A 22,343-nucleotide genomic window follows, 5' to 3' on the forward strand; every position below is an offset into this window, starting at 1 on the left:
CCCGCCCATGCTCACACATCTTCTTCCTTTTAGCGACTGAGTCCCCACTAAGCCACACCCACAGAGACAGTAGGGAAAAATTTTGAATTTCAACCCCTGGTTTAGGTATATGAATCACTAATGTGCAAGTAGCTTTCTTTTCCACTCATTTATCTCAGGACAGGAGATGAACATATCAATAAAGGAAAATATTGTAGTTCAGGATTGAAATGTGGGGTTCTTAGCCATTTCTACTCACAGTCCAGTTTTTCCAGAATGCCAGGAGTTCCAGAGTTTCCTTAATTTTTGCTTGCTGCTAAAGACTGGAAAATAAAAGCCAAATCTGGAGAGTTTTGCCAGTCCTTCCTCAGCTTTTGTCTGATTTTGCTGAACACGCAGACAAGCCTTATTAAAACTAAATCCCTAAACTCCATTGAAGATGAATTTGGTTGTTTGGTTGCAAATGTTCCTTACCCAAACTAAGTAATAACATCAGAAAACAACCAAGCTCAGAAAGCAACAAGGACCCCTCAGAGTTAATATATGAAAAAAATTCCAGGTGGGGCATGGATTTGCGGTCTTTTCTCCCAATGCCTTTTTTGACCTTATTTTTACAAACTTTCAGCACACCGTGTGGTAAAACCCCAGACTGAGAAAGATGATGGACAAGAGTAACCATGACAGTGATTAGCCAGGAGAGTAGGCACATAAGTAACCAGGTGGTTCCACATGGACCACCAAGCAAGATCAGGAGGAAGGTAGTGAGAAATCAAGGGCTGGAGAATGTGGAGAGAGATGGGTAAGCAGACCCTGGTGCCTCATGTGTAGCCAGGAAAACCAACAGAAGAAGCAGTGTCAGTGATCACCAGATGGACAGAGCACAGAGTACCAATCTGCTCGGTACCAGTCTACTAGGAGAGCCAGATCTCTCTTTCTATGATGCATTTTATCTTTTTCTTGTATTTTTATTATTGCTGTTGGAATTGATCTGGGACTTATTTACAAAACAATAGCAAAACATGTTGCCAGTTAGGCTCCAAAAGTCAGAGGATGTGAAAGTTCACCATGCTGGACAGTTGAGAAAGCTGGTTTCTACCTGTAGAGCAGGGGTGTCAAACGTGTGGCCCAAGGGTTGGATGCATCATGCACTGTCCATGCCCACCTCCCAGTTTAGCAAAGGGGGGGGGGGACGTTGCAATACATCAAGTGACGACAACGTGTTGTCACAAGTATGATACCCCTGCTGTAGAAGCTGAAAGAATTCGTGACCCAATTGCTTAAAGTCCTACCTGCAGGAAGTGAGGAAGTGATGCCATTCTCAGGGCAGTTAAAACTCTTTGCTACAAGAAAGAAAATGTTTCCTGTCTTTGCCTCCTTCATGCAGACCAGGCTGCTGTCTGGGGTTGTAACCACCCCTAGATGGCTTTTCTACCAAGCCTTCCTTTTATTACCCCAAACTAAGTTGCTAACCCTAGATTCATCTGATTTTTAGTGAGATAGTAGGGAGGATTAAATGCTGGCATGTTGGCTTTTGATTAAGGTTTATTAATAATAATAATAATAATAATAATAATAATAATAATAATAATAATAATAATAATAATAATAATAATAATAATAATAATTCTTACACCTCTTTACAGTATTCTACCTTTATAAAATATGTTTTTCCTTTCTTTAAGGGCATCTTAGAAATATTTTAAAGAAACAACTTCAGCATCACAAATTCACTCAGATGAATTTAGCATTTCCATTTGATATTTGTAATTTGCAACAGAACCTTTTCTGTTTCACCTAATTATTTCAGGAATGCCATAATGAATTGAAAAGTCATCTTCAAAGCCAAATTCTGACCATTGATAGAATTTAGCAGGGAGAGAGAAAGATGCCAAATCTCAAAGGTTTTCTTTCAATAATTTCCCATCAGATTTTTTTTTTTGTTTCTTTTTAAATATCAGTCGGCTTATCATTAAGCTTCAGAGGTTCTTAAATTGCTTTTTGGAGTTTATTTGTCAAATAACTCAGGATATAAAAGTGGGACCATAAACATTAATTGAGCAGCCATTAAGCAGGATGGCTATTTGTTTTTGGGTTGATCATGAACATAAAGCTTCATACCCTCTGGTGGGAAACAATTAGACATGATGATGAACACACTATTAAATTCTACTCTTGCCACCCTTCTGATATCAGTTGAGCTGGGTAAAATAGAAACCAGCTGTAGTCAGTATGCTGACACCCATGATGGGAAGTCATATTTTACTCTTGTCTCACAGCCTGTTATGAATGGCATAAAGGTTCTAATGCTTTATGCTAATGGCAGTGACTAATGATCGTCATTATCTTCATTTATGTTCATAAAAATATTTTTCCACAGAGTCAGATCATAAATAGAACACTGTTTAAAATGAAACCGTGGGATTTTTTTTAAAGGAGGTATAAAATCAACTTAAATACCAGAGATGGAGTATCTAAATTATTTGATTTTCATAGGGTGATGATAATAATAGTGCTAATTTTGTTTTTAGAAAGGAATTGAAATGTTTATATTCATCCATGAGCAACCTCTTAGTGTCCAAAGTAAGAGGAGCAAAGCTTGCGGCAGAAAAACCAATGTGGGTTATAAATTTGACACTGCCAACTTGGAGGTTTCCATTTTCTTTGGCGAGAAAGACAGTAAATTTCCTCATCCATTTCTGATTTCAGTTATGAATTCTGCTTACTTGTCAGCTACAGAGCACTTCATTATATGCACACTCAGAAACTCTTAAATGGATGAGGCAGCTATTTGCATCTGATAGAAGTTAAAATGGGACATTAAATTAATGCCAAATAAGTGAGTGAGCATTTTGGTGTCATTATGAATGGCTGCAGTGCCACACGAATGTGTGGATGCTTATGTGCTGACAACTCCTACATTTCTTTGAAACTTCTCCAAGAGCTAGACGTGTAAGAATAAATTGCCACCTCGAAGGACAAAATTAGTAGATGATATAAGTCACAATAAGTGCACTTATATAATATAATATAAAATATAATAAAAGTATTAATAATTGCTGATTTTTTTGCTAGCTTGGAATGAAAGGAGATGTATCTTTTGCAGTGAGAGACAATGTAATTGTAGGAAAACTTCAACCACAGGTAAACTGTATGTGCTTAGAAGTGTTGAAAGGTGTTAAAATGCCTTTCTTTCGTGGATTCGATTTTCCCACTGGGAGAGCTCCGGCGCAAAGATACGGACAACTGCTTGAAAGCTGGATCTTTTTATTTTTCAGGAAGGCAGAGAACTGCGAGAAGTCTGTGTTCCTGGGCTAGCTAGCTTCTTATGGTAAGTCCCTGGTTTTTTATACCTTTTTCTGTAAGTTGATTTTGTGTGAGTGTTTGTATTTGTGCCTAATGTTTCAAATCCTGTTTGAGTTTGTCTTTATTTCCGCCAGAGGGCGAACTCCGCGGGGTGCAGAAGGCAAACTCCGCGGGGGGGCCCAGATTGTATTATTGGTTTTCTGTAATCTCTTTTAGCTTTAAGATAGTTTTTCATATTTGTTCTGTGGCAATCTCCTGTCTGTCCCTTTTGTAATTTATATTTCGTGTCTTTTGTCTGTTTGTTTTGCTTATTTGGTATGTCCTGTGTTTATAAGGGTTTTCTAAATTATCTTTTGTTTCCTTTTCCTATTTGTCTAGTTTTCTTAATTACTTAGGCTTTTGTCTATAGGGATTCTTTAATACTTTTTATTTGATTCCTTTTTCTATGTAAGTTTGTTTTCTGGCTGACCCGATGTTCCCCTTGGGCTTTTCCTGTTTTGTTTTTTTTTGTGTTTTTTTTTGTGACACTACTGCCTTCGTGAAATTCCCTTTCCACAGAAGTTATGGACAGCAGTTACTGAGGTAGAACAAATGTGGCATACCAACCCATGTTTAGACAATGTATTGGGTGAGATTTATCCCAAAGTCAGCATGGGTATAACCTCACATTGTCAGTAGCTGCAGGAGATATAGTCTAGGTGTCCTGCATAGATCCTTTCCTTTCCCAAAACAAACGATGCAAAACAACAAAGGCTGCTGCATAAATGGGAAATGAGAGAAAATGTGTACCTGGCATATTTTGTCCAGAAAATTTATTTGCATCGAATGTGGATTATTTGGGAGCGGAATATACACTCTGGTTTGCTTTTAATATACTTATGGTACATTAGGCATGTAGTAATGAGGAAGAGGAGTATTGTTGAACTGATTTTTTTTCACTCATCCTCAAGCTATGTACTTTGCGGACAGTCCAACCACATCATTTCTCTAGGCAAGGAAGCATCATATAGGGTAAGCAGCAATCATCATAGATCTCTTACCACTTGGTTTCCAGACATATCCGATGCCTATCCAGAGATGCTTCATTGCATTTCTTTTGTACCACAGAAAAGGCCCCCACTTTTATGTCAGATTTGGCATCCAAGTCACACAAAGGAAAGCTTCTAGCTGTGCCCTGAATCCAGTCATTCACTTGACTTTGAGGTTACCATGGACAAAACTGAATAGTACTGGCTATGCAACACTTTGCTCAGCCTCCCATCTCTATTTGTATGCCATAGAGTTCAGGAGGGCATTCATAGGAAGAACCCAAATATTCAAATGGGAAGGAACAAGAAACCCAACTCAGTTGTTTTTATTTCCAGCCAGTGGTTTCCCCTTAACTTTCACATTTCTTTTAAAACAGTTGTGTTGAAAGACTAAAAAGTAATTCAACGATTAGAGCAGCAGGCTTTAGCTTTTCACTCAGTATATTAAAGCACACAGACATGTGTGTGTGTGTGTGTGTATACATATACAGATATATAAAAGTAAAAGTCTGACCACAGACGGACACAATACAGAAGCCTGATGATGGCAGATACAAACGGCTACAACTTTAAAAGAACTACAATGCGTGGGAAAATACCAACAAGGAACAATATACAGATACATATACACACACACACACATACATACGTGTGTGTGTGTGTGTGTAATTGCTTTTCCCCAGGACTCTAGTTTAAAACAAGCTCAACTGTATAAATACTCAAATAGAGAAACCTTGTCTATTTTTCCTTAGGCTGGAAATTAAAACTAATTCAAATGGGGAAGGGGGGCTATGAAGAAATAACACAAAATTCAAAACCGAACAAATAGAATTTGTGAGCTGCCATCAGATGTTTTGAAGTCCCCTAGATTATATGATTTAAAGGGGGAATAGACAAGACCGTCAATGTTTCTCCTTTAGATAGATTGATACCATCTCCAGGATCATAGGGAGTTGGTTGCTAAAGAACAGCAGATATCTTTTGCCTTCTCATTTTGTTGTCTGGCCATAGGAAAACATAGAATCCCAAATTAGACTTCACTTTGGCTTGATCTAGTAGGGATCCCTTCATATAATTTCAAAGTATTGACATTAGACTAGAAATGAGATATTCCTAGAATGGGATCTTGTGAAGCTCCCTACACCAGCCCCATGATTTCTCTTGCCCCATTGAGTGTAGGAAATAAATAGCTCATAGAAAGCCAAGCAAAGAGTTACTTTAATGGACAAGGAAAATCCCAATGGCCATTCGGTCAATCAATCATTTTATTTTGGTCAATGACCTGCAAAAATGAGAGTCACAATTGATTACAGTAAAACAAGCTATAAAGTCACTAACAAGCAAAACTGTAAGTTAAAGTTTAAGAATTTGCGGAGTAAAAATTAATAAAGTATGATGCAATATATATATAAGGCAACTAAACAATCGTTGAGTATAACGGAACAGTAAAATTGTTGATCTGAACTGTGCAGAACTATTATAATACTAAAAGCCAAAAGTTAGGAAAATTAATATTGTATTGAGAGAAATTTGGGTGGGGGGAAATAGGGGAGACATTGAAAATTGCTCCTGTATACTTATTCATTATCACTGGACTATGTTGGTAGCATTATCCTAGCAGCTTGTTCAGGTCAACCTCCAAATATTTCACACAGTTGGAAATAAAATAGTTTTGGAATTATCCCCTTTATGATCATTTCTGAAAAATGGTTAAGCTACATTTTCCCGGCTCATGTTCTTTTAAAAAGAGCCATAAATATTTGCATAAATACATGAAATAAAAGACAAAGAAGCTAGCAGTTTGTAGTGGGGACCTTTAATCCTCAATTCTGTAAAGCATATATTACTTTTTCTTCATTAGATTTCTGGTGAGAATGCTGAAAATATTAAGTACCAGGCAATCCACCAGAATTAGATTCCAATTGGCTTCAGCGATTTTCGAAGCCTGTCTGAGATTTTAAAATGATTTTAGATCATAGTGAAAATGACAAATAAACGCTTATCAAACCAGTGGGAAATGTGTTTTTTTTTCTGAAAGAAGACTGCTGTTTTGGCTTTTAAACTAACCTAAGCTATTCCAATTATCAAATACTGAATCATAAATTAGACTAATTTGAATATGAAGGTACCTGCTTTATTTTTCTTTTTATTTATGATTATTCCTACACAAACGTTCAAATAATGAAAGGCAGAAGGTTGCATCATTTTTGTTTGCATATATAAAGACATTTCAGGGAAGTTTCTTTGTACCTCTGAAATGAGTGGAAAATATATCTCTTTTAGCGTTCAACTAATGTTTTATTTCTTTTGCTGTCTTTCTTCTGGGCATCAGTACTCCTGTACTTGTTTCCCCTCTCTTTTCCTTTCCTTTCCTTTCCTTTCCTTTCCTTTCCTTTCCTTTCCTTTCCTTTCCTTTCCCTTCCCTTCCCTCCTGTTTTCAAAATGAGGGTGGATGATTGTCCTATATACACCCTATGTAAGAGTTTGCAAATGTACTAAGTGAGTGTAATTTCATTCCAATCAAAGGAAGAGCCATCTGGCTCTATATGATTGGCTGATTTGATAATAGGCATGAAGAAACAGTTTGCAATATTTAAGTATGCCAGAGGCTGCTAAAGGTTAGAATATTAAGTTCTATCTTTAAGTACTGATAGTTGATATAATACTGTCATCAACTAACTATCTCACTCCAGCGCTTTTCAGTTGTATTGAGACTGGCTCCCAAGGACTGAGTTGGTTGTGTATTATAGGAATTAAAACCCAGTACAGCTGAAATAGGTCAACTGGGGAAGCATCTTCTTATCTAAACATGTATGAAAGGTTCTGCTGAAATGCTAGACACTTATTGCATCAGAACATCTTACACACATCTTATAACATCTTCTCTAAAATATCTAGATAGCTAATCCTGAAAACACATCAGATCCAACATCCAATTTCTCAGAGACATAGGTGCTTTTTGGAAATTCACAAGCAGGATTTTCAGCCATCTTTCTCCACTGATGATGCTTCATAAAGATTATAAATAATTGCCATTGATGATTTAATGTATAAAAAGCAACTTTGTGCATATAACAGAATAACGAGAATTGGAAAGGACCTTGGAGGTCTTCTAGTCCAACCCCCTGCAACCATTCTTCATATGAGTTAGCATCCTCCCTCCAATCATCTTTGTTGCTCTTCTCTGCACTCTTTCCAGAACCTCAACGTCTTTTTTATATTTGTGGTAACCAAAATTGGATGCAATATCCCAGGTATGGTGTCACCAAGGTATTATAAGGTGGTACTAACACTTCACGTGCTCTTGATTCTACCCTTCTATTAATGCAGCCTGGGATTGCATTGGCTTTTTATCATAGCTTCATCTCAGAAGCACTTCCTAAATGCAGGTCATATTTGCTCATGATTAGAAGACAGGAACAAAAGGTATATTTGGTGAAAAACCAGCGGGCCATCGACTTCAGTATTCTGTTTCTGACCATGAGAATAGTTATTTCTACTTGCTATAGGTTAAATACAATCAGATGAGATTCGACCTCATCAATCCTTTGATAGGAGAACACTAGGAAATCTTTGAGTTGTAGGATAAACTGAGAAGTTGAAAAAAATACATCTTAGAATAAAGCAATAGCCAATGTTGGTTTCTCTATGTAGTCACAAAATAGGGTATTAGGAGAATACAATAATACTAAGACATCAAGCCACCTGGGCTGGTTGCAATCAAGTGAATTAGAGCTTCAACTTCAAATCTGAGTCAAAAGCAATATTTGCAAATCCCAAACTTCATTTCTCCTACACGCCAGTTTTGGAGACAAATAAAAACTGTATTTTTAAAAAAAAATCAGAAAGAGTGGGATAAAATATGGGATGGCATTGACTGCCACCCAAGGGAATTCAGCAGTTGTAGACATGCAGTAATTTTTTTAAAATTCATTTTGCTTCCACCAAAACGCAAAAGTGACTATCATTTTAACAGTGAGTTTCCTCCTCAGGGAGAAAAATCTCCCAACTGTCAGGCAAATATGGGAAGAAGATGCAAGAACCATGCAAAGAACCTTTTGAAATACAGAATTGAAAGATTGTTATTTCCCCCAAGAGCGGGAAGCCATTGTGAAAATTTACCTTGGTTATTTTTTTTAAAGTTATATAAGAAGAGGTGCAGATTTGCAGCTAAACTTCCACACTTCTCTTTTTTTTTTAAAGAAAGGAAAGTTTTTATTTAAAAAAAAATAGGCAGAATTGGATAAGCAATACAGTACAACTTTATTTTAACAGGTTTAACAAAGTGGGAGGGCTTCAATTATTAATAAAGGTCTAGTAAATTAAAGAGGCAACATTTCAGTAAATGCCATAAACTACAGTACAATTTGATCAATTTTGCTATAAAATCTGGCATCAATGACTAGAAAAATCAAAGTTTTATTGAATGTGCAACTGTTGCCTCAGACCAACATGATTGGAAAGCTGAAATTCCAAGCCTGATATTTAAAGGCTACATCCTCAACTCCTTCTTTCCTCAAACTATTTTTATAGGGAAATAAATCCTTAAAAGAATGGGGGATTTAACATGAAGTTGTGAAGTCTCTTGTTCATACCAAAATAATTCTGATCATATTGAAAAATAAGGAAAATTATGGCCTGTGCAGAATCGGAGAGGTTAACCCTAGAATTAAAAAATGGGGGGTGGGAATCTGAGTACTATGAAATGTGGAATAAATTTTATCAGTGGTTGCATAGAAGAAGGCAAGGCTGGAATGTAAGTAGCTAAGCTGATTAGAAAAATTAGTAAATGATGTATCAAACAAGAGGATTGTAAACGTGAAGTAAAATTTATATATGTATAACAATTGTAATGCCAGAACAGATGAACCATGTTGCATTCTTATAATTAAAATAAAAAAAATAATAGGGGGAAAAAAGATCCTGCCTCATAAAGGCCCATTATCATGTGATGGCCTTTGAGTTTTAGAATTCAGTCAAATCAATGTATTTGCATGCATGGAGGGGGGGGCAGGGGGAGAGGGAAAGGCGGGGAGGGAGAGGGGGAGCAAGAGAGATGGAATGTGATGTAGGGATTAAGGTACTACATTAGGAATAGAGAGACATAGCTTCATAGGCAATGAAACTGATTGGCTGCCTTTGGGCCAGTCATTGCTCCCAGCCTTCACCCAGGAAGTTGAAATGCTTCTATCTTATAACACACATAGGATCAGTGTGGTAGATTATGGCCCACAACATCCAGGGAAAGGTCTTTCATTCTGCAATGGATTGATTTGGGCTGAAAATAATAATGCATGTTCACACACACATATTTTCAGGGATGGGGGGGGGGGTCTTTGTAACCCAGTCTATAAATGATTTCATTTGTAGAGCATTATGGCCTATGCCTTGGCACTTATGAATGGAATGGGAAGTGCTTTATCATTCTTGTTTGGCTGTAGCCGTGAAAGAATAATGAAGGATCCGAAATGTTCATGGAGCTTATTTGTATTGGGCTGCGCAGGTGTGTTTGTGTCACCGATAATTAATGACTGACTGAATCTCATTCCACTGTTTCCACAGGCTGTTGACAACTGTAGAGCAGAAAAAGATGTGACGGCCAACAAATCAAAACATTGTTCTTGTAAAGGTCAAGATGATCTTTTGCTCTTCACCCTTCCGAGAAGGAAACATAGGGAACACAGCACCATCGGTCCACCTACCCTGAAGTCGGAGGGGGAAGCGAGAAAGAAATTGTAACAAAGCAGGGGAGGGAAAACAGTAGAACAATAAATCTTTTGGAAGTGTTGAAAAAAATGAAGTGCTTGTGAATCAATCTAAGTGGGGAGAGTTCTTATTGCCCAGGACCAATAATACTCTAAATAAGATTGATCCAGTGTAGAGCCTTGATTAATGGATAAAGAACTCCCTGTGATATTTCACACGAGATGGCTTTCGTTTAATGAATACACTGCAAGACAATTATGTCATTTAACTCCTGCACATTTCCTAGTAATTAAAAATTTTACTTAAGGAAAGAAAATAGTACCAACTCCTTCCTTAGAAAAACTCTTATAATAAGCAGAACCTGGGTTTATATCTAGGAAGAGAAGGTGGGTATTTGCATGCGTATTTCAGTGCAAGATGTTAAGAAGGCTAACAATGTTCTGATCCTCCTTATGAGCTTCCAGCAACATCTGGTGGCTGGCTGCCTTCAATGACAGGATTTTGCCAGCTGTAGAACATAGAATAATAGACTTGCAAGGGACCTTGGAGGTATTCTAATCCATTCCCCTACTCAAGCAGGAGACCCTATACCATTTCAGATAAATGATTGTCCAGTCCCTTTTTGAAAACCTCCAGTGATGGAGCACCCACAACTTCTGAAGGCAAGCTGTTCCATTCATTAATTGTTCTCACGGTTAGGAAATTTCTCCTTAATTCTAGTTGCTTCTTTCCTCGGTTAGTTTCCATCCATTGTTTCTTGTCTTGCCTTCTGGGGCTTTGGAAAAGTGTTTGATCCCCTCGTCTTTGTAGGAGCCCCTCAAATATTGGAACAATGCTATCATGTCACCCCTAGTACTTCTTTTCATTAGACTAGACACACGCAATTCCTACAACAGTTCTTCACATGTTTTAGCCTCCAGTCTCATAATTATCTCTGTGGCTTTTCTCTGCACTCTTTTTAGAGTCTCAACATCTTTTTTACATTGTGGTGAATCTTTGGTTCATCACCCTTCTGAGAAAGAAATGCAGAGAACACAACACCATCAGTCCACCTACCCCCAAAGTTGGAGTAATAAGTCAAACCATGTCCTGTTTCTAATGTAACAGATTTATCTATCTGTAATGGTAATTTAATTTATGTAGATTACTCCATAATAAATACACCTGTCTGACTAATCCTAAAATAATTGCTTCAGCTAAGAATATCTATTGATTTGCTTGCTTTTTGGTTCAAAGCCTATAGAGTCTCTTAAACTCCACTGAAGTTAATGAAAGCTACTTCTGCGTAGATATCATGTCACTGCACTATAAAAAGTTCTCTTTAGCTATAATTCTATATCCATTTTCCTGAGTATAAAACTTGTTATTTTTCTAAGACCAATAAAATCTGACTGATCATATAATTTTTCACAAGTCTGGAAATGTTGTACAGAGCCCAGATATAAAGAGGATTCAATGATTGGAAGTTTAGGGCAAATGACAACCAAACTTTATTTGAAAACTGATTTATAAGACATGAAAATATTTAGAGGCATTACAACATAACAGCATATGTTTCCTTGCAATATTCAAATGTTACAAAAATGTGAAAATTGTTGATATAGTAATTCAGCAGGTCCAAAAAGAAATGCATTTATATTTCTAGGTGTGCATTGTTTCAGAGAATAACCACAGTTAATTAAATGACAACTCCTGTACACAGTAATTACAATTTTGAACTAGTCAATTTGACTTGTACTGCATTCCTGCATTATATTTCTAATTAATTTATGAGTCAGACTGTCAGATTTGCTTTCACAATATCGACACTTTTTCTTGGACAGAATAAAAGGGTCAAACTATAGATGTAACCCAGAAAAACAACATATTTTTGCTAGAAAGAAGGCACATCTCTCCTCCATTTTTTTTTTTTTTTTTTGCAACCTCTTGGGTGAGAGCAGGAGAATGATGTTTGAAATTTGTCGAGTCTGTGAGGTTTTTAAAACAAAAACGATTGATCGAAATGTAAAGGAGTCTCCTAGTTCTGCTGTTATTTTAGTTCCAAAAACAATGGCTTAATTGCAGCCTTTGGCCATCAGATTTTGGAAGCGTGATCTTGGAAGGCCAAGGGAGCAATGAAAGAAGAGCTACCAATTCTTAACATTAGAAATTAAGTCGCTTTGCTAAAAAGTGTGCTAAGTATTGACCACTGCTATTTTTGGTATAAAACAGCAGCAAAAAGCCCCAAGGTTCCTAAGGGATGTTTTTTCCAAATCCTTTCTCCTATAAAGTTTTCCTTCCTAAATACCTCTCTTATTTGTTGTGTCCCCACCCCCCACCCCCATGCAACTGCGAGCAAATTGGTTGTATTTTTAATGGGAAAGCATACTTGGAATTTTCAACCAAGAGTAAAGCTTCATAAGGTTATTGTATGCATATGTAAGAGTGGACCATTTCTCTGGTTTTATTTTCATTTTTAACAATGACCAATGGTAAGCATGCCGCCTTTTCATATTCCTGCCCAGGGGTGATATTCGACCACCTTGGGCCACCTCGGGTGAGGTGGTGGGGACGATTTGAATCGCTGAACCAATAAAAATTGCCCCTGGTTGCCCCCCCCCCCGGCTCGGTTGCCCGCCCGCCTGCCCAGTCACTCAGTCGCCTAGTCGCTGCTCACCTCTTCCAGCCAATCACTCGGCCCTTCCAGTCACTCGGCCCGCCCACCCACCCACCCCTGCCCTATATATCCCTTCACCATGTGGCCTGCAGGAACGTTGTCCATGGGATCTCAATGGGTTGGACACAACTTCAAAGGCAAAGAAGTGACGTCGATTTGGTCATGCCCACCCACCCACCCAGTCACATAACCACCAAGCCATGCCCACCAAACCACACTCAGAAAGCTGATAGGAAAATTTTTGAATTTCACCCCTGTTCCCATCCCAACCTCAGGGATTTCTTCCCCAAAGTTGTCCCAGCAACTCGACTTCTTTTCTTTTTTGGTTTGAAAACATTTCATTTTTTATCCAAATAGCTTCTTCAGTCTGGTTCAGACTGAAGAAGCTACTTGGATAAGCAGCGAAACATTTCAAACAACAAAAAAAGAAAAATAAGCATGATTTTTCTTAAAAATAAAAATCCTCTTGATCCTGATTCCATCAAGGGAAAATTGCAGTGTAGAATCGGATAGGAAGAATTTTATTCTCTCTAATTTATCAAATAAAGTGACCAAATTCTCACTACAAATAACCTAAATTACAAAATATAGGCATTGAGCAAATGATGAAAATTACATTTTAAATTTTCCAAATTTCCGTAATTTGTTTAATGACATAAACTGGCACATATGGTGTAATTAGTGAGATTTGCATAATGGCATCATCACCAAAGTGACATAATAACACACTATTTGCCTCATTTGGTTAACAGATATATTATGCAAATGTCATAATCACCATGCTCACCTAATTTCAGATTTAACGGACAGTCTTGAATAAAAGACACACTCTCCCCTGAATGAGTCTCTTAAAACAATAATTTCCAAATGTTTCACTGAAATAAATAAATCAGGAAAACTTCTTTGAAGGCCAATAGAAATCTTCATTATTTTTTTACTGATTTAAACTTTTCCATGTTCTATCCATACTTGTCATTTATAGAATAGGTTACTTTTGGGAAGATCTCTCTGTGCTATTCACAAGTAGCTTTTTTCCAGGAAATATTGGCAATAGGGATCCGCGGAGGGGCCCTGGCACCGCCGCTGCAGCCCCGGGACTTCTGTTGGTGTGAGGGGGGGGGGGGGGGTTTTTTCCAGGAAATGTTTTAGGATATTGGAATAATCGTTGTTGAAAGAAATGTTTTAGCTTTGGAATAAGTAGAAAATGAAAGCTGCAGTACAATGCTCGTATTTTATTTCAATCCAGGGAATAAATGATATACATTAAGTTCCCAGGCATCCAAACCTTTTTCCCCTCCTTGAATTAAATTGCTCAATGAAAACTTTGGTCAGTTATATTTTGGCTAGTTACTTGCCAGTTCTCCATCTTGCAGACATCTGCCTGCCCCAGAAAACTCAAACAAAACAGTACTCACTTATTGACTTGAAAGCTTATTTACTGAAAAGCAACTGTTATAAATAAAACTGCAGTTTTATGAAGACATATGTGGTAGTCATTATATCTTATTAGGCCAAAGGCCGCAACAAAAATAAACAACTCAAATGCTGATGGCAGTAGACACACGACAGACAAGATGAATATACAAACATTTTTATCATCATTATCCTTTCTACCAACATAGTAGATAAGCGCCAACAGAAATGGAATAACAAAGTTACTAAAGTTGGAAATACTATTATGTTCAGGAGGTGGGAGTTGGCCCTCTGGGAAGTATTTGTTAACATCAGAAAAGCTTACAAAATGGAAAACAACATCCAAACAACTCATAAAAATGAATTGATACAAGTAACCCATGACATATGACTAGTTGCTTAACGAATGTTTGATGTTACAATCAACCTAATTTGGAGCTACTTATGATCTGGATTCAGCATTCCAACAATGAGTGCCCCCTGCACAGTCACCTAACCAAACTTCAGGTGCTTGGCATGTATGGTTGTTTGTAGTGTCCTGCAGTCATCTGACCACGTTTTACTACAGTTTTGCACTTCTGGTTTTTGGCAAACCACCTCTGTAATGAACCAATGACCACAAATTCATTTAATGACTGTGGTGATTCACTTAACAAGCACTGCAAAAAAGGTCATAAAGTCATGTTGGTCATGTGACCAATCCATTTTATGATGGTTATGTCTTACGACCGTGATATCTACTGTGGTCATGGTCATAAGTTGAGGACTATCTGTCCTCAACAGATAGAGAAAGAAATGCTACAAGCTCTAAATGTCTTTTAATTCAAGGAAATGCAAGTCATGAGCATTCTAGAGAATGCTATAGTAGCCAAGACCCACTGGAGAAGAGAAATGGAAATTTGGGTTGTGGGAAGGGAAGGGAATATCCCAATGACTGGAAATCTAAGGGAGGAACACTACTATTAGAATAGGGGGTGGGGGGGAATAAGATGTTTTGTTGCCACTTGAACTATATTCTTTCTAAAATCCCTATGATAAATGTAGTAAAAGTTTCCCCTCTCTAGTCATGTCCAACTCTAGGGGAGTGGTGCTCATCTCTGTTTCTCAGCTGAGGGAGCCAGTGTTGTTCAAAGAAGCTTCTGTGGTCATGTGGCCAGCATGACTATATGCCAAGGCAGCTGGAATGCTTGCACTGAAGTGGTACCTATTAATCTACTCGCATCTGCATGTTTTGAACTGCTAGGTGGGCAGGAGCTGGGGAAGTAATGGGAGCTCACCCCGTTGTGAGGTGCTTGGGTCTTGAACCCAAGCTATCACAAACTCAGCATCTTTAATCGCTGAGCCATGGCAAACCTTCTATGATATTTTTAGCATAACTCTCAGTCTCCCCTTATTTCAATGGTAATCTCACTGCTCTTCTCTAAGGTACTCACTTGCAAACATAGATCTGAAATAAGCTCACAATTCTTGCCAGGATGTTATTTGTATTTTTTTTTTCTTAACACTCAGGAGACTGAGTTCTTATCAGAATAAAGGTGAGATCTTATCAGAATAAAGCAAAGGTGACAGAGAGAAAAACTAAGGGTGCTTTATAACTGATGGTCTTATTGTCTCTCAGGTGGCACCGAATTACAGCAGGTGGGCCTAAAATGAAGAACTGTCCAGGCCTCACAGTCTCCAATATTTTGACTAATAATGCTATGTTCCCAAAGACATTTTTGGAAGAAGCGATTGTTATTGCTCATTGCTCCCCTAATGAGGAGAAAGGGGGAGAAATTATAAAATGCCTCCTTGCTCTATGGAGAGGGAGAGGAAAGAGCAGATCTCATTCTATCTAACACCTTTCACCCTGTTGCTAGAAAAACATTCTCATTAGGTAGAAGAACTACCATAATTGTATCAAGGGTAAATTAGGGCAGGGAGACATCCAGGCTGAGAGTAGATTGTACTATATCTGCAAGTGGACAGTCAACCTCTTTTTGCCAAGAGAAACCCATCTGAATAATGATATATCACAAATCTGACATAGGGAAAAGTAACTGGAACGATATTGTGAGGCAAGTGGGGCGGGGGGAGCTGGAGCTGTGAGGAGGCACACCATCGCTCTGTTCAGAGCCTGTCACACACTGATGTTATCATGAGAAGTTTTATTTCCAAGAGGTGAACAAGAAAAGCATCACTTTAATTGGAAAGGAGACTAATTCCTTCTCTTATTCCTAGAGAAGGAAAAGGCTCAAAGCTTCCTGTTTTCTGAGCCAGACAAAAGAGTGAGCACACCTTCCTCTCAGTCATTTGCCACACAATGCTAGAGACTTTACTGGGGGGCTTAGCCAGCATCATATATTTTTTTCGGTATAGATCACTAGTACTCTAGCCCATCTCACAAGATCCTGGACAGAAATACTCCAAAATCCAGGTAGAGGGGAATATCTTGTGTGGAATGTTCCACAGGTTTCACCGTTCCCATGTGAGAGAAGTGCAAAACATTTTCAAGAGGGGGCATGCTCATGACACGTCAATCATTTTAGCAGAAAGCTTTTGGCAAGACATTGACCAAACTCTGGCCTTAAGAAAAGGAGGCAATAAAAGCATGCACTCAAAATAGGACCCACTGGAGAAACACAATTATACCATCTTCTGCAAATCTACATATATGTAAATTCTACTATTCCATTTCCACTGATTTCAAAAGGAGTTTTATAGGTTTATTGCAATTCTGGGCTTTACTAGTGAGAAAAAAACACACACGCAAAATAATTTGTTAGTGAAGATCTAGGGCACCTGATTGTTTATTACTCTGGGGTTATGGAGAGTTATTACTAGCATTGTAGTTATTCTTCTGGCACTTCTTCAATATGCATACTGCATCTTTTTAAAAGAAAATTATTCTTTTATTTGTTTATTAATGCCCATCTCCACAATAAGGCAACTCTGGGTGGCTTACACAGAGAAAAACAATAATTATAAAAAAAAAATTTTTTTAAGGATATAAAAATTAGAACCAAGAAGTTGGACAGAATGGGTATATGATCTTCTTACCCCATTAACCATCTCCAGTGCATCCCCTTGGGGCCTCAGATCAACTGGAAAAACCAAGTTTTGATAGCCTTCTGGAAGATTCTTTCAAAAAGAAAATCTTTAAACCCTAAAAATCCTGAAGCTTTCATTCTCCCCCCCACCCCCCCCCAAAAAATTATCCCCCTTATTGTTAGACACGGGCAAAACTCTGCCACAATACAAAATATTTTGAGCTCAAAATAAAAATGTTTTAAGTTCAAAGCCGACTATTCTAATCATGCCAGAACTGTTCCCATCATACAATTGTCATATTGTGAGTTCAAAATATTTTTACAAATTTAGAAATTTTACTTTATGAGCAATACAATTCAATTTGAACGCAAAATTTCTGTTTCAAAGAGCATTCAAGCACATTAAATGTAAAGTTTTTGGCTCATCATTTTAAATGAACACAAAAAATTTAAAGTTGTTATTGTATGGATAGGAAGAATTAATAATGATAGATCTTATTCAGAGAAAAATCACAAGTTATGGCAACCTTGACAAATGTAGTTAATTTATTAATGGACAAAACTATAAAAATGTTATTTTTATAATAATCCATTTTATAATAATCTGTCTGGCAGGGCCATTTCCTAATTTTTGCCTATTTTGATGGAATATTTATTTGATCAGTTTTTTTAAAAAAATCAGCTTTCATTTTTCCTTTTTATTTGCAATTGCTTGGTTTGTTAGTCATTTTTCTCTTCGGTCCTGACACTGAAACATATGTGCTGAAATTTAAAAAAAAAAAAACATTACTCCTAACATTTACAAGAGCTAGGTACTGAGCTCATTTGATTTAACAATAAAGTTGGCTGTTTGGGGAGCTGTAACTTCTTTGTAAATGGAACTGTGCAAAATGTTTGCTTACAAATACTATCCTATAAAATGTCACTTGTAGGGAAATTTAAAGAAAAGAAAAGCAATCCTGTTCTTAATGCTTCCATTGCAAACTTAAAGTTACATTTAAATGATCAGTAGGGACAGGACACTATTTCTCTTTTAACAGCTTATATTCCTGTACAAAGAGCCTATATTCCTGCTCTAGTGGCTAAGGCACAGCTTATATTCCTGTACAAAGAGCCTATATTCCTGCTCTAGTGGCTAAGGCACCAGGAGGTCATGAGTTCTAGTCCTGCCTTAGGCAAGAAGCCAGCTTGGTCAACCGGGGGCCAGCCACTTTCTTTCAGCCCTAGGAAGGGCGCAGTGGCAAACCACTTTTGAAAAACCTTGCCAAGGAAACTACAGGGACTTGTTCAGGCAATCTCTGAGACTCAGAGATGATTGAATGAAACAGTCTCCCTTGTTCGCAGTGTTTAAGTAGCTGAGTTGCTTCCCATCACCAACCAAAGCAATTTCAACAGTTTGCATAGCACTTGCAGGGCACCTACAAGTAGCTTTCATTTAAGACTGCCTTGGATAATGACCGTTTGTATGATGAAAAAATAACTTTGCAATCAATCTTTGCATTTACAACTTTTGCAGGTCTGTAAAGCAAAGGAAAGTAAGGTCATAAGAGCCATGGTGGTGCCATGGTTAAAATGCAGTACTGCAGGCTACTTCTGCTGACTGCCGGCTGCTGGCAGTTTAGCAGTTTGATTCTCATCAGCTCAAGGTTGACTCAGCCTTCCATCCTTCCGAGGTCAGTAAAATGGAGACCCAGATTGTTGGGGGAAATATGCTGACTCTGTAAACCACTTAGAGAGGGCTGTAAAACACTGTGAAGTGGTATATAAGTCTAAGCGCTAGTGCTAGTGCTATAAGCACAGGAGTAGTTTCATTTAACAACCACTTCATTTCATGAAAAAGTTGCTGGTTGCTAACTTGTGGTCACTAAGCAAGGACTACCTACATTTTGAGGGAAGGTGAATCAGTGTGGAAGGAATTATCTCTGCTACATAAACCAGTGAGGGGAGGGTGGGTTTCTTTCCTTTTTAACTTCCTAAATTATATATTATAGAATCTCCTGCCTTTACCACGTTTTGTGGGTTTCACAACAAATCAGAAATTGCACAGCTTGGGTCACTGTAATTGTAAGGATGGAATGCAAGTTCTATCACATGTATTCTTTTTGGTCCCTTAAGGAATGCAAATGAACTCAAGAAACGTGTACTGAGTCCATATTAAATGAATGGAGGCTGCTATGATTAGCAGAAACTATAGCCCCCAATCTTGCTTTCCCCCGCTCCAATTCTCTCATGGATCAGTAAAACTTTATTACCCTGCTCAATTTTTAAAATCCCACTCAATTCCACATTCATTAAGACAAAAAAGGTCATAGCGGCCATTTCTTCCAATGGGATGGATAATTTTTAGCTGTCCTGAACATTAAACAAACCAATTTCTTTTTATATATTGGAAAGGAAACTGCTTTGCATCTGGTATATATAATCCCCTGTCTTATTAAAACATTTCAGGGAAAAATGTCAAGCTTGTTCATCAGAAGGGAAAAATAGAACGCAATTCAAAACATGTCTTTTTCTTTTTGGTAAGACACAAAAATGCTGCATCTCCCTTTTTTTATATAAGAGAGTCCAAGACTTAATTTCAACCAAGTCTTATTATAACCTTCAAGGGCTGTTTATACCTGTATGTCTCTGTAAAATGCTTCTCTAAAATACTTCTGTGAGCCACAATGATGCAGTGGTTAGAGTACAGTACTGCAGGCTACTTCTGCTGACTGCCAGCTGCTGCTGGCTGCCTGCAATTTGGCAGTTCAAATCTCACCAGGCTCAAGGTTAACTCAGCCTTCCATCCTTCCGTGGTGTGTAGAATGAGGACCCAAATTGTTGGGGGCAATAGGCTGACTTTGTAAAACCACTTAGAATAGGGCTGTAAAGCACTGTAAAGTGGAATATAAGTCTAAGGGCTATGGCTATTGCTATTCTCCATATTCCAGGAATAAGTTCTTTTGAAACATGAATAACTGGGAAGGGGGGGAATTCATTTAAACATCCTATGAGAGTTTTTCCTATTAACTTCCTAATTTCATTGTGACGAGAGCCACAGAACTTGCCCAGAAATTGGTGTATTTCCCTCCAAACTCATACATACAGAGAAATACAACATAGCCATCCCATCTTTGGGAGCATCTTTGCCAGTTATTTGTGGAAAATGAAAACAATACTTTTCTAGAAACCGTATTTTATTGAGGGGGGGGGAGAGGAGAAATCGAGAACATTAATTGTTTGGTATGAAGAGTATTGCAGAGATGCAATAAAGTGTTGGATTGTATAGAATGACTTTTAAAAAGAATGAGGAGGGGGACAGGAAGCACAATTATCCCTTTCCTTGTATGACACAAAACATGGGGGAGAAAGCAGGAGCTGATTCTGGATCTTTCTTTAGTTTCCTATTTCCAAAGTAAGGTTTATTCAAGTTTATTGATAAAATGAATTAAAGAAGTTCAGTGCGAGTGCCAAATAAATGGGGGTAATTATCAAAAGTAGTGTGATAACAGCAGATGGGTACAACAGAGAGGAAAATCATGTGTGTGTCATTTACATACAACAAGACTTCAACATTTAATTGTGTTCTTATACATTCCTTTAGGATGGGGAAAATGCCAGAATTAAACAGATCTGCACGATCCTTTGATATGGGCATTACAATGGGATCTATTGCATGGATCAAATCCCACACCAGTCCCAGGTTAATGAAAGCCTACATCTGAATGCCAGCCAAAAAGGTGTTGTAAAATTGAAATAATTGTTTCTATCATTTCTATTATTTCTATTTCCACATTTCTATTTTTGAAAGACCTTAGACACAAATGAATGATGATCATCCTGAAAACTAAAATCAACTTTTCAGGTATGTGTATGTGAATATACATACACGTACATAATCTACACATCTTCACATATCCATCCATTTCAGCTTGGTCATATTATATATATATATATAGCTGTGCATCTTCTGTGCTGAACTTTAATTTGGTCTAACCAACAGCTGGTTGTTGTACGGAAATTCACATTGGTTGGTATAATTATTTAGGCATTGACCCCTTAATGGGATGGTCAAAAAATGCAAACTATAGGCCAGTTAAACACCTGCATTCTAACAGCCAGTTGGGTTGAAAAGAAAATTACATGAAGGAGGCAGCCATTGAAGGAATTACAGTGATCACTCAAGACAAATAGGTGGGAAGAAATAAAAATTGCAGGGGTACAAAAGGCAGGGAGCTGAATTCAGTATCTGCATCACAGGGGCATTGGGAAGCCTCATTCTCTGAGAAGGACTGACATTCCATTAGTTCAAGATGGATCAAAACCCTAAGGAAAAATGCTCAAGTGCAGAAATAATGAAGATGGCTTCTGAGAACAAACCTGTTTTCTTTGAAGACTGCATGAAGCTAGCCTTCATTTGGTTGTCAGCATGAACCAAAATGGAATATAGGTTAGAAGGAAACAATTTGGCTTAGAGGAAAAATGTAGATGGATTTAACTTCTTGTTAATTAACAAGAACAATCTAGTTTTAAGTAAGACCTGTCGTATTTCCAACGAAGTCAGTCTCTCAATCTCATTTAAAAATAATTGCAGCATTAACCAAGCACAAATACGCAAACAAGAATTGAATTTCCTTCTTTGTTCCTTTGTTACCAATGTATAAATATTTTTGAATCTTAATTTCTATCTCTAAATGCCAATATTACTCTCATATCAGTAGACGTATTCTGGTTACATTCACTGGAGAAAGAGTTAGGAACAAACAATTACTGGTCTCTGAAAATCAAAATAGGCATTTTATCAGAGCTGTTTTGGGATAAAATTCATAAACTATTCCTCTACATGCACAAAATTGTTTAAAAGCACTGGTATACTGACATACTTCACATATATCTCAATATGTAATATATCATTTAGGAAAAGAAGACTGCTTTATATTGCTTTGTGGCCTGAAAAAAAATTGGCTTTAAAATAGTTGAGATAAACAATTTATCTAGCTTGTATGTTGATCAGTTCCCAACAATTCTGGATGAGTCACAAGTAAATACATTTGAAAAAAAAAATGATAAGAAACTTTAAAAATAACAAAATAGAAAATGGACTAGACTTACAAAAAATAATAATAATATACCTACACAATCCAAGGGGGCTTCACTTATGCTGATTAAAGCTCCTTAAAATATCCTCAGGTTGACAGTCTTCCAGATTTCAGGGAAAACATCATTCCAAAGGGCAGGCACTGCAATGGA

At 37.5% G+C, this 22,343-nt stretch overlaps 1 protein-coding gene and 1 long non-coding RNA gene across 14 annotated transcripts in view; one reads left to right on the forward strand and one right to left on the reverse strand.

Moving 5' to 3' along the window:
- Positions 1–8,945, forward strand: part of KHDRBS2 (KH RNA binding domain containing, signal transduction associated 2) — a 451,754-nt gene extending 442,809 nt beyond the window's left edge. For all 7 annotated transcript variants that reach the window (XM_087945325.1, XM_087945319.1, XM_026665139.2 and 4 more), the window contains 2 exons: positions 3,255–3,307; positions 8,303–8,945. The gene's annotated coding sequence lies outside the window, so the exon portion shown is untranslated. The remainder of the gene's footprint in view (positions 1–3,254; positions 3,308–8,302) is intronic.
- The window catches only part of LOC148132980 (uncharacterized), a 156,713-nt gene that overhangs the window by 26,847 nt on the left and 107,523 nt on the right, over positions 1–22,343 (reverse strand). For 3 of the 7 annotated variants that reach the window (XR_015745618.1, XR_015745619.1, XR_015745621.1), the window contains exon 5: positions 22,230–22,333. This is a non-coding gene — a long non-coding RNA (uncharacterized LOC148132980). Of the gene's footprint in view, positions 1–8,534; positions 10,014–13,847; positions 17,877–21,125; positions 21,420–22,225; positions 22,334–22,343 lie in introns of those variants that run through there. The other 4 variants (XR_015745623.1, XR_015745624.1, XR_015745622.1 and 1 more) reach the window with 4 other exon arrangements.

Source organism: Notechis scutatus, chromosome 1, assembly GCF_049901735.1.
Source record: "Notechis scutatus isolate UNSWTSFEM ecotype Mainland chromosome 1, rNotScu1.2, whole genome shotgun sequence".
In the NCBI taxonomy this organism is placed as follows: Eukaryota; Metazoa; Chordata; class Lepidosauria; order Squamata; family Elapidae; genus Notechis; species Notechis scutatus.